The 9,790-nt window shown below is 43.1% G+C and overlaps 1 protein-coding gene across 1 annotated transcript in view; it reads right to left on the bottom strand.

Annotated features, from left to right (window-relative positions):
• Positions 1–9,437, bottom strand: part of LOC135168409 (uncharacterized) — a 21,433-nt gene extending 11,996 nt beyond the window's left edge. The window contains exon 1 of the mRNA XM_064132544.1: positions 7,446–9,437. The gene's annotated coding sequence lies outside the window, so the exon portion shown is untranslated. The remainder of the gene's footprint in view (positions 1–7,445) is intronic.
• Positions 9,438–9,790: the final 353 nt, after the last annotated feature.

Raw genomic sequence — 9,790 nt, 5'->3', positions numbered from 1 at the left:
CAATCCTGTTCAACATATTTATACAGGCTTTGATGGAAACCTTAGAGGAGAAAAGAGAAGGACACACGCTAATAGGACCGGGGGCAGGAGTGAAAGTCGATGCACTGATGTATGTAGATGATGCGGCAATATGAGCGGAAGAAGGAGCAGAACTAGACAGGATGCTGAAAACACTAGAGAGATGGGCGGCCAGAAACGAGATGGAGGTGAGTGCTGAGAAAACAAAAATAACTGTATTCAGGAACGGAGGGAAGAGGAAGGTCAGTGATAGGGCAGGGCGAAGGGAACGAATCATTCGCCATACTATACGCGAATGATGCGGCGCTGCTGACAGAAAATGGGCAGGAGCTACAAAAAAGGCTAAGGACGACAAAGAAGTGGTTGAATGAGAATAAAATGGAGCTCAGTGTAGAAAAAACAACAATAATGGTGTTCAGAAACGGAGGAAGAAGGAAGCACGGAGGAGAGTGGACGTACAGAGGAGAAAATTGAGGTCGTAAACAACTTTAAATATCTGGAGGTATGGTTCATAACGAGCAATCAGGTTCACACATAGGAGGAAATTGGCAGGCAAGGTGACCCAGCTATTGAACAAGGTATGGGGGAGACGAGGAGAGCGAAGGTGGGAGACCCGCACCGACAACTGTACCACATGGAGACAATAAAAACGGCGGCATTAGACGGAATGGATATATGAAGATGGAGGAGATGAGAGCACCGGGAGACGCCACAAGGGACATATGGAATTGCGAAAAACACACCAAGTTACGTATGGAAGCTAGCAGCAGGGAAGAGAAGCATAGAAATGGACTCCAAACGACGGACAATCAATTACCTGATGACATTCAATGAAATGAAGGATGAGCCGCTGACGACGAAGTGCATGAAGGAGAAGCTAAAGGGAATAAAGAACGGAAATCCCTTAGCGTAGCGTAAAATGGTGATGGAAGCATTCAACGGAGCAGGAGACGGAAGTTGGATGTAAATACTGAAAACGACTCAGGAAAAAGAAAGCCTGACGGAAAGAATGAAGGAAGTAACGAAAATCTGGGAGCAGCAGGACACACAGACAGATTGGGAGAACGTAAAGCGGTCGAGCTAGTGCAATTACTCTGGAGAGATCGCGGAGGACACGAGGCTACAAGACGACTGGAAGGACAGGAAGCTGCAATTATGGCAGAAAATTGGGTGGGTGAGATGGAGATATGGGAATGTCTCAAGAGAGAGGAAAAAGGTATTCGTGGATCAATTTTGCAGAGGCTGCAGAAGAGAAACACAATCGATGGAACACGTTGTGAGCTGTGAAAGAATGCAAGAAGAGATGACGGAGAACAGTCGCGAATGATTGAGAAGCTGGCTGGAAAGGGACGAAGGCGAAAGGGGGCCAAAGACACTAGTGAAAATGCTAAGAGGGTTGCTGAGGGCATGGTGCATGAGCCTACTGGAAATAGAAAGGATTCTGAAGCAGAAAGAAGAAGAGACGAGACAGCGACGAGAGGAGCTGATGGCAACTCAGTGAATAGACTGAATAATTATAAATACTCAAGGGGACGTGGAGAGAGAGGATCTGTACAAATAGGGATAAGAGAGACGAAGAGCTAGCGGAGAAAGTATGAGGTACAAAATGAGACCAAACAAATGCATAATTAAATAAGTAAATAGTGTACTACTCAAATGCCTGGTAGCGCCACAAAAAGCTCGCACATACTTACGTCGTGACAATATTTGTACTAGCAGAATATTAGAACATCAGTAGTAAGTTTGGAACGTTATTCAGAGTCTATTACCTATTTTTAGAGAGGAGTAGAAGGAGGAGGTGTAAAACATAGGACGTAACTCCAAAGGAAAAGAAATTATTATTATTTCTCTTAACCGTTTCGTTAGTGTCGTTCCAGCAGAAAAATAAAACGCAATCGCGTCCTTCCACCGTTTCGACCCTACATCCTGCAGCATTGAGACGAATGCATAATCCGCAATGTTAGATGTGTGGGATCATTCCGAAAGGATTTTCAGTAGTAATACCCCAAGACCTTGAAAATTATCGGATATTTCCCTCCAGTTTCCCTGCGTAGCACTAATCGCGATAAGTTTCGCAGAAAAACTTATCCCTCTCGTTGCTACGCAACGAAACTCTCGGGAAATATCCGATTAATTTTGAAGGTCGAGGGGTATTTGGCTGGATTATTTTTTTCATTCCAATTTCAAACAATTAAATGTGTGGCATTTCACGTCATATAGTATGGTTTTTCACTCGTAGTTGTGGCTTCTCCAGCGTATATTTTCTGTCTGCACAAAATGCAGAGAATTGTTTCCAAATTGTGGATTTTGTCTTCATTGTATTATTAGGAACATTATTTCGAATTTTTTGATCAATAATCTCCAAGGATTCTCCTCCAAATCCGCTCATGTCGAGATAAAGTCTTTGAACTTGATTTTTTGTAATGACAGTTTTGGGGTTTGAAACGCGTACAAATTGTTTATCGGACATTTTCAGTGCTTAGCAACAAACAGGGAACTATCCGAAAAATATCCCAAGTAAAACCCTCTTACTTGTACCACGTGACGGGAAATGCCACCATTTAATTGGTTGAAATTGGAATGAAAAAAATAATCAGGAGAAAATTTCACAAACACTTGAACAATTATTTCACTTTAATTGTTCTAGTTGAAAGTACATTTCCAATTTTCATATAACTTGTGACGTATTTTCGAAGGCTCGCGGAACCCTTCGTCCATCCGCCCGCCCTCTGGCACCGGAACACCCCTCCACCAAATCAGCAAAATCCGTTAAGCGCCAGGTCATTAAAACGGAATGACCACCGTACAAAAAATACTCCTCCGCTCTCAGCTTGAACAACTCCGGCAGCTCGGTCCGTTGAGATTCACTTAATCAAAAGCTGAAAGGGGGATGCAACTGGGACTTTTAAACAAAAAAAAACCACGCAATTGTCAAAATGATCGGGGATCACAATGTTTAATAAATAAAAAAAATAAAGAAAATAATCTCGATACAATAATAAAAAAAAATCAAATAAATAACTCCCCGGAAATCGATCACGCGTTATCGCACACACATGTAGGATCAATATCAAATTAAAGGATAAATGATTAATTTATTTTACGAAGGTTACAGAATATTGTAAAAAGTTAAATACAAGCAAATTACTCTAGGAGGATGAAAAGTATCCTCACGCGTCCGCGGTCAGGTCACAACATAAACTGAACACTAAATTCATACCGCAGCTCACACCCGAAAATGCACTGCCTTTTCCTCCGTTTTTTCATCATAAGTTTTCCTCCCTGAGTCCTTCAACAATGCAGGGTCTGTCCCATGAGCGACCCCACATGGCCGGACAACACTCACCATTATGCCATAGAACAAATCCTCAAAACTTAAAACACAACTAACATAAATCTTTCATGTTCGAGACACACGTCTCCTTTTCCTTACATCTCTTATATTAAACAAACCCATAAAATACATTAAAGTCTTAGCATCTAAACAAATCTTAACGTCCACTAGAGTCATATTCTTCCACACGTGCACAAACATCTAATATAACAAAGCACTCACTCATTCATTCTTTATTTATTTCACACATTCCACACTCTGCCATCCTGCACAGGTATCGGCCTCGATACCAGGTTAGACTGGATGGATATCTCCATCCAAGTCAACCTCATCATCACTGAACCATTCGTCATAATGTCCAGAAGCCTTAGCCCAAGGCTTCATAAAATCGGCCGCTGTGCTCGTGCGATTGGGACCCTCGTGGTCTCCAACCTTCTCTACCAGGTAACGATTGTTCCTCATCACTGTCACTACTTTGTATGGGCCGAAAAACTTAGGATGCAACTTAAGGCCCCTTCTAAACTGTCTCCTCCGAATGGCGACTAAATCGCCAACCGCGTACCTCTTAGCCGGTTTCCTTCTCCGGTTTAAAGTCCTATTCTCTTCCTGGACCTTCAGGATGTTCTGCCTCGCTTCCTCCTCAATCAATCGTCTTAATTGCTGGTCAGCTGAGAGTCGTCGTGGATTTTGCAAAACTGGTGATTCCTCCTGTATCACTATATTCATTTTTACACCCGTATCCTTGGTTTTGATCGGCGTGTCACTCCCCACTATGTCGCGTAACTCACTCTTACTATTCGGATCAGTCACATGTTGGATCGAAATGTCATAATCACTAATATTGTCTTCACACACACTTATATTTAACACTTCATTCCGTCCAGGGTCATCGGCTTTAATTAAATCTTCCTCAGAGTCAATTCTTTTCAAAACAGCTTGTCTGTGTTTCACTCGCACTTCAGCATAGTCAGATAATTCGGCACCAATTAACAAATCACTCCCCAGAAAATTATCCGGAACAACATCAAAATCGAACCTGAACTTCAGGTCGTCGATCACAATATCCGCCTTAAAACGTCCAAGTGTACGTCGATTCAAAGCTCCGACACCGTCAAAAAAGATCGTCTTCTGGTCAAGTTGCGGAGCTCCCAGCCTCACGTAACAACTTGACCGCACCAGATGTAGGTCGCTCCCTGAATCCAATACAGCTGTTACCTCTTTATCCAAAATTTGGACCTGCTTGTAAGTTTTTTTGTCCTTGGCGTTCAGCGCATCGCAGCGGGGCTTCTCTTCCCTTTCCTCTCTACCTGCTTGACTCCTGAAATGTTTTTTCTCTCTCGGACACTGGGTAGACACATGTCCAAACTCGTTGCAATTGAAGCATCGAGGCCCCTTGGCTTTATCCGGACAACTATCGCTATAGTGCGTCGTACTGCCACAATTAAAACAGTGTGCCTTATTTTTCTCAACATCTCGTACCTGATTCGTCTTTTTCATCCTGTCCGTCTTATCATTCCTTTGGGTTAACTGGGCACTCACTTTTGCTTTCGCATTTTTCTTCTGGGTTTCGTATTGCTTCAATTTTTTCCGCAATTCTTTCACCGTCGTCGCACCGTATAAAATTAACTTATTAATTTCCTCATCCTGGATTCCATCGATGATGTATTGCAACTTTGCATCCAATTCGATTTCACCGTGGCTGGCCATCTCTAAAACTCGGTAAACGTAAGCCTCATACGACTCATCACCTTTCTTCCTCACGTTACTGAGCTGCTCATGCACCTGTTTGCTGTTCACCGTGTTGGAGAATTCCTTGATAAGCCGCTTCTTTAACTTCCACCACTCCTTGGCATGGCATTCGTAATTTGCAAATAATTTTGCGGGTCCGTCTAACAGCTTCTTCAGATAGATCACTTTATGTGCCTCAGACCAGGAACACATTTCCGCGGTCTCCTCGAACGTGCAGAACCAACGCCAAATGTTCTGACTTCCGTCACCGCTGAATCTCTCGAGTGCGTCTTCGACATCCTTAAATGTCAGCATAGAGCGCGGATAACGGGACACATCACTGTTCATCACTGGACCACGTTGACGGTACACTCGTCGTTGACGACCACCATTGTGCACCTCATCTTCATCGTCACTGTCACTCGTCGAATCACCATCACTGCTGGCTGAATCGGCTTCAACAGACTTGATCAGCGGGCCTTTCAACCTTGCGAGCAAATCCGCCTTTTTGCCCGTGGTTTCCAGCCCAAGCCCTTGGAGACGAGATTTCAACTCTTTCGTCCTGAGTTGATCCAAAACGTCCCCTTCTCTCGTCCGTGAGGTTTCACCTTGCATGTTGTCTTTCACAGGTGTGATGATTTTGTCCGTCGACCCTGCTGACCGTATTCGTTCTATCAGTGCAGCTTTCTTTCCAGTCACCCTTAATTGAAGTTCACGTAATCTAGATTTGAGTTCGCCCACACTCAAGGATTCTAGATTGTCTTCATATTCGTCCTCTTCTTCCACGTCGTCGTCCTGGGGAACATCCCGTTGTGACCCAACTCGTCTCAACCGCTCCAACAAAACAGCTTTCGCACCTTTGGTTGATAAACCCAGCACTTGGAGTTTGCACCTCAACTCCTCAACCGTCAAATTGTCGAAATTGTCCAACACTGCGGGATCTGCCATTTTATCACCGTAATTGCGTTACACAAAAAATTCACAACGTGTGGCCGTCTGCCGATTGTGTATCACTGCACCTTGATGACAACTCCACAGGGACAATCCGTCACTCTTGAAACTTCACTGAACCCTCTTTAAAACAAATCACAAATCCCTTGAAATGATCCCGGACGAGCCCCCAATTTGTAGGATCAATATCAAATTAAAGGATAAATGATTAATTTATTTTACGAAGGTTACAGAATATTGTAAAAAGTTAAATACAAGCAAATTACTCTAGGAGGATGAAAAGTATCCTCACGCGTCCGCGGTCAGGTCACAACATAAACTGAACACTAAATTCATACCGCAGCTCACACCCGAAAATGCACTGCCTTTTCCTCCGTTTTTTCATCATAAGTTTTCCTCCCTGAGTCCTTCAACAATGCAGGGTCTGTCCCATGAGCGACCCCACATGGCCGGACAACACTCACCATTATGCCATAGAACAAATCCTCAAAACTTAAAACACAACTAACATAAATCTTTCATGTTCGAGACACACGTCTCCTTTTCCTTACATCTCTTATATTAAACAAACCCATAAAATACATTAAAGTCTTAGCATCTAAACAAATCTTAACGTCCACTAGAGTCATATTCTTCCACACGTGCACAAACATCTAATATAACAAAGCACTCACTCATTCATTCTTTATTTATTTCACACATTCCACACACAGTTTAAATCATACGTTCACGTCACTGTTGTCCCATAAAAAAAAAAATCAATTAAAACTCTTCTGAAGTCAGCCAACAAGGAAAATCAAGTCATAGATATCAAAACGGTCAAATGAATCACAATAAATATTAAATGAACAACCGCGTTCCAAGACGCAAGTTGCTAGGGTCCAAGAATATAAAACATACTTTAACTCAAACGACGGAGTCACGAAACCCCATTACAGTCAAATAAATGAATCAGAATCTAAACGGTATAATTTCGGTCAAAAGAATCCAGTGACTCAAAGCGTTAACGCAAAAATCGATGAGGCTGCGTGACCTCGACCAACCGACATTCCAATCAATCAATACACAATAATCCAGAGGTCACGCGACCTTGAAACTATAAAAGAAATCAGACTCGAATTCGATGGCGAGAGATTGATGAGTTTGCGACGCAAATCATCACACAGAAGTCGCAATACTCATCCCCGACATTTAACTAACGAAAATCCAGTAAAACTAATGTTAAAACAATCTGCCGAGCGAGAGAGATAGCTCAAAAATCGCTGAGAGAAGTGGCCAGAGATCCCTGGACAGAAAAATTCCACTAACGGTCCGCAGGACCCAGGTGTATAAAACACCGACAAAACCGGGATCTCTGCCCACAATCTTTACATAAATTCCAAAGAAAAATCAAAGAAATGGCCACCACGCTCACCCTGAACCTCCACACTTCCTCAGATCCGTCCTCACAAAATGCTTTACAGCCTCGAAGGGATACTCGGCGAAATGGCGTCCGTGGCACCACACAATTTACACAGGTCTGCTCTGATTGTCCACCAAACAGGAAGTGATTTCCCTCGCCACGTGAAAATCCGCAACAGGTCGGCAACCTGGTGATTTCAGGCGATTATGAGTGGGGGGGGGGGGGGTGATCATCGTCATTTCCCACCAATCCCCCACGACCAGCCATGCGCAACGGGCCCACTAATTATGGCGCATGTGCCATCAACTACAACTAGGCTCAATTAACCACATCATACGTGCGTTAATTACCACCCATGCGACTAGTAACCCTACTGATTAACGTAGTCCTATATCCCCATTAATCGCGGGACCTCGTGCTCTGGTGAGACGTCACTTCCGTGTCAATGAATAGCTGGATTGTGGCTCCCTCATTGACCACATTGCAAATCCAATCATCAGCCAAAATCCGGAGTTCGTCGACCCCTGCGTCACTTCCGGGCACCTGCCCCGGGATCGTGGCTCCACTGTCGGCCAACCAATCCGCTCCTTCATCCTCTCAGGTATCCTGGCGACTACCGCCATCTCCCAGCTTCTCCAGGACCCTCGATGACGTCCTCCGTGAGAACGCGGTGGCGCGTCATTTGAATCCAAAACAAAAAAATAAATAATACGAATACCTCAGCTCATCACTCTCACCTCGAACTCTCGTCATCGAAGGTGACTTCCCGCCTGGTGGAGGTCTCTAAAATCGCGCAACGGTCGAGGACCAATAACTGGTAAAATACCACGTTACAAACTAACACTTAAAGATTTACTCGCGTCTTGACTCAAACATCGCTTCTCCTCTGTTCTCTCGAGTTGTTTTCGGGATGTTCAAGGTCGCTCCCCACTCTTCGGTAAACCCTGGCAACATCACCCAACAGGTAACGTCTCTGCGTTCTCTAATTGGTCGGAAAAGGTTTTTCGCCCTGACATCAGCGGAATGGGCCCATTAAGGGCCCACTACCCTCCCTCTCTGTTTCTCTGATTCTCCCTCTCTCTTCGTCTATATTACATTTTATTAGACGTTATTCTCAACGTCTGGACGGAATGTCGCACGATAAAAACATATTCTCCAAAATCATGAATATTTACGACACCGCAGATGTTCGGTCCTCATCGTTATAATCCTCATATCCCGCCATCGTTTTTGTTTTTTACTTGTAACAGACCCCTTTTTTCCGAGTCATTCCATCGAACATCAGAACATCTTAGACGGTCCCAAATATCTACATGAATACCTGTATTCATTGGAATGAAGGTCAATAGTCGCAGTATCCTTTTGAAGAATGGTCATAGAATTGGGAATGCCAGATATCGGTAGGTTTTCAACCCACGTTTATAAATGGCCAAAGCGATCAATTTATCATTGAGAGTCCACCGTCGTCATCTTGATGGTATACCATTATGTTGATCTGTTGCCGCCAAAATTTCTGTTACTATGAAGGACTCGATATCAGCCAATAAAGGCGAATGTTTTGTCGTTGGCTAGTTTCCTCAAAGCGTCTTTTTCCTTCTGCAATCCTCGCTCTTTTTTCCCCCATATCTCTAGGATTTTATTTGCGTGGAGTGATTGGCTCGCCTCTGAATCCTATATTCATCAACAGTTTTTTCACTACTACGCGATGTACATCAGCTATTAAAACAGCAAAGCAATGTATAGTTAGAATTCCCCCAAAAACAAAAAATGTTTTTGTCCAAAAATGCGCCAAGCATATATTTCGATGTTGATCATTTGAAAACAAAAATTGAAAAAATAACTTGAAACAACAATTACTTAAAAATTGAAGCCACAATTATTGAAATTTGAAAAAAATAAACAAATAAAAAAAGACCCCAAGCTCATTGATTGAATTTACCAGTGGAGAAAGCTGGTGATGATAGGAGTCCATAAATCGTTTTGAGTTCTCTATGAATATCTTGACTAAGACTAGCCCCATAATATCTTACAAAGGACATCGCACTTACATCAAATACTCGATTCAAATCGAAAGGGGTAAAAAGTCCATTGTGAATCATAATGTTATTCAGCAATATGCTCAGGATCAACGTACTTGGCGCGGTTTATTCGAAACTCACCATTTTCTCTTTAGAACTAGCGATAACAGAGTACTTTCCTCTATTACAAGAACTGTCGTTCAGTCTGGAAATTCTAGAGGAATCAACAAAGAGAAAAATTGAGCTGAAAGTTCCATCTGGCTATCGTGAAAAGGTCTATGAGTTTGATAATCTTGTCGAACAGACAATCGGACTAGCGAATTTTCTACAATTCAACTA

This window comes from Diachasmimorpha longicaudata, chromosome 13 (genome assembly GCF_034640455.1).
Source record: "Diachasmimorpha longicaudata isolate KC_UGA_2023 chromosome 13, iyDiaLong2, whole genome shotgun sequence".
NCBI lineage: Eukaryota > Metazoa > Arthropoda > Insecta > Hymenoptera > Braconidae > Diachasmimorpha > Diachasmimorpha longicaudata.
This window is presented reverse-complemented; position numbering and strand designations above follow the sequence as displayed.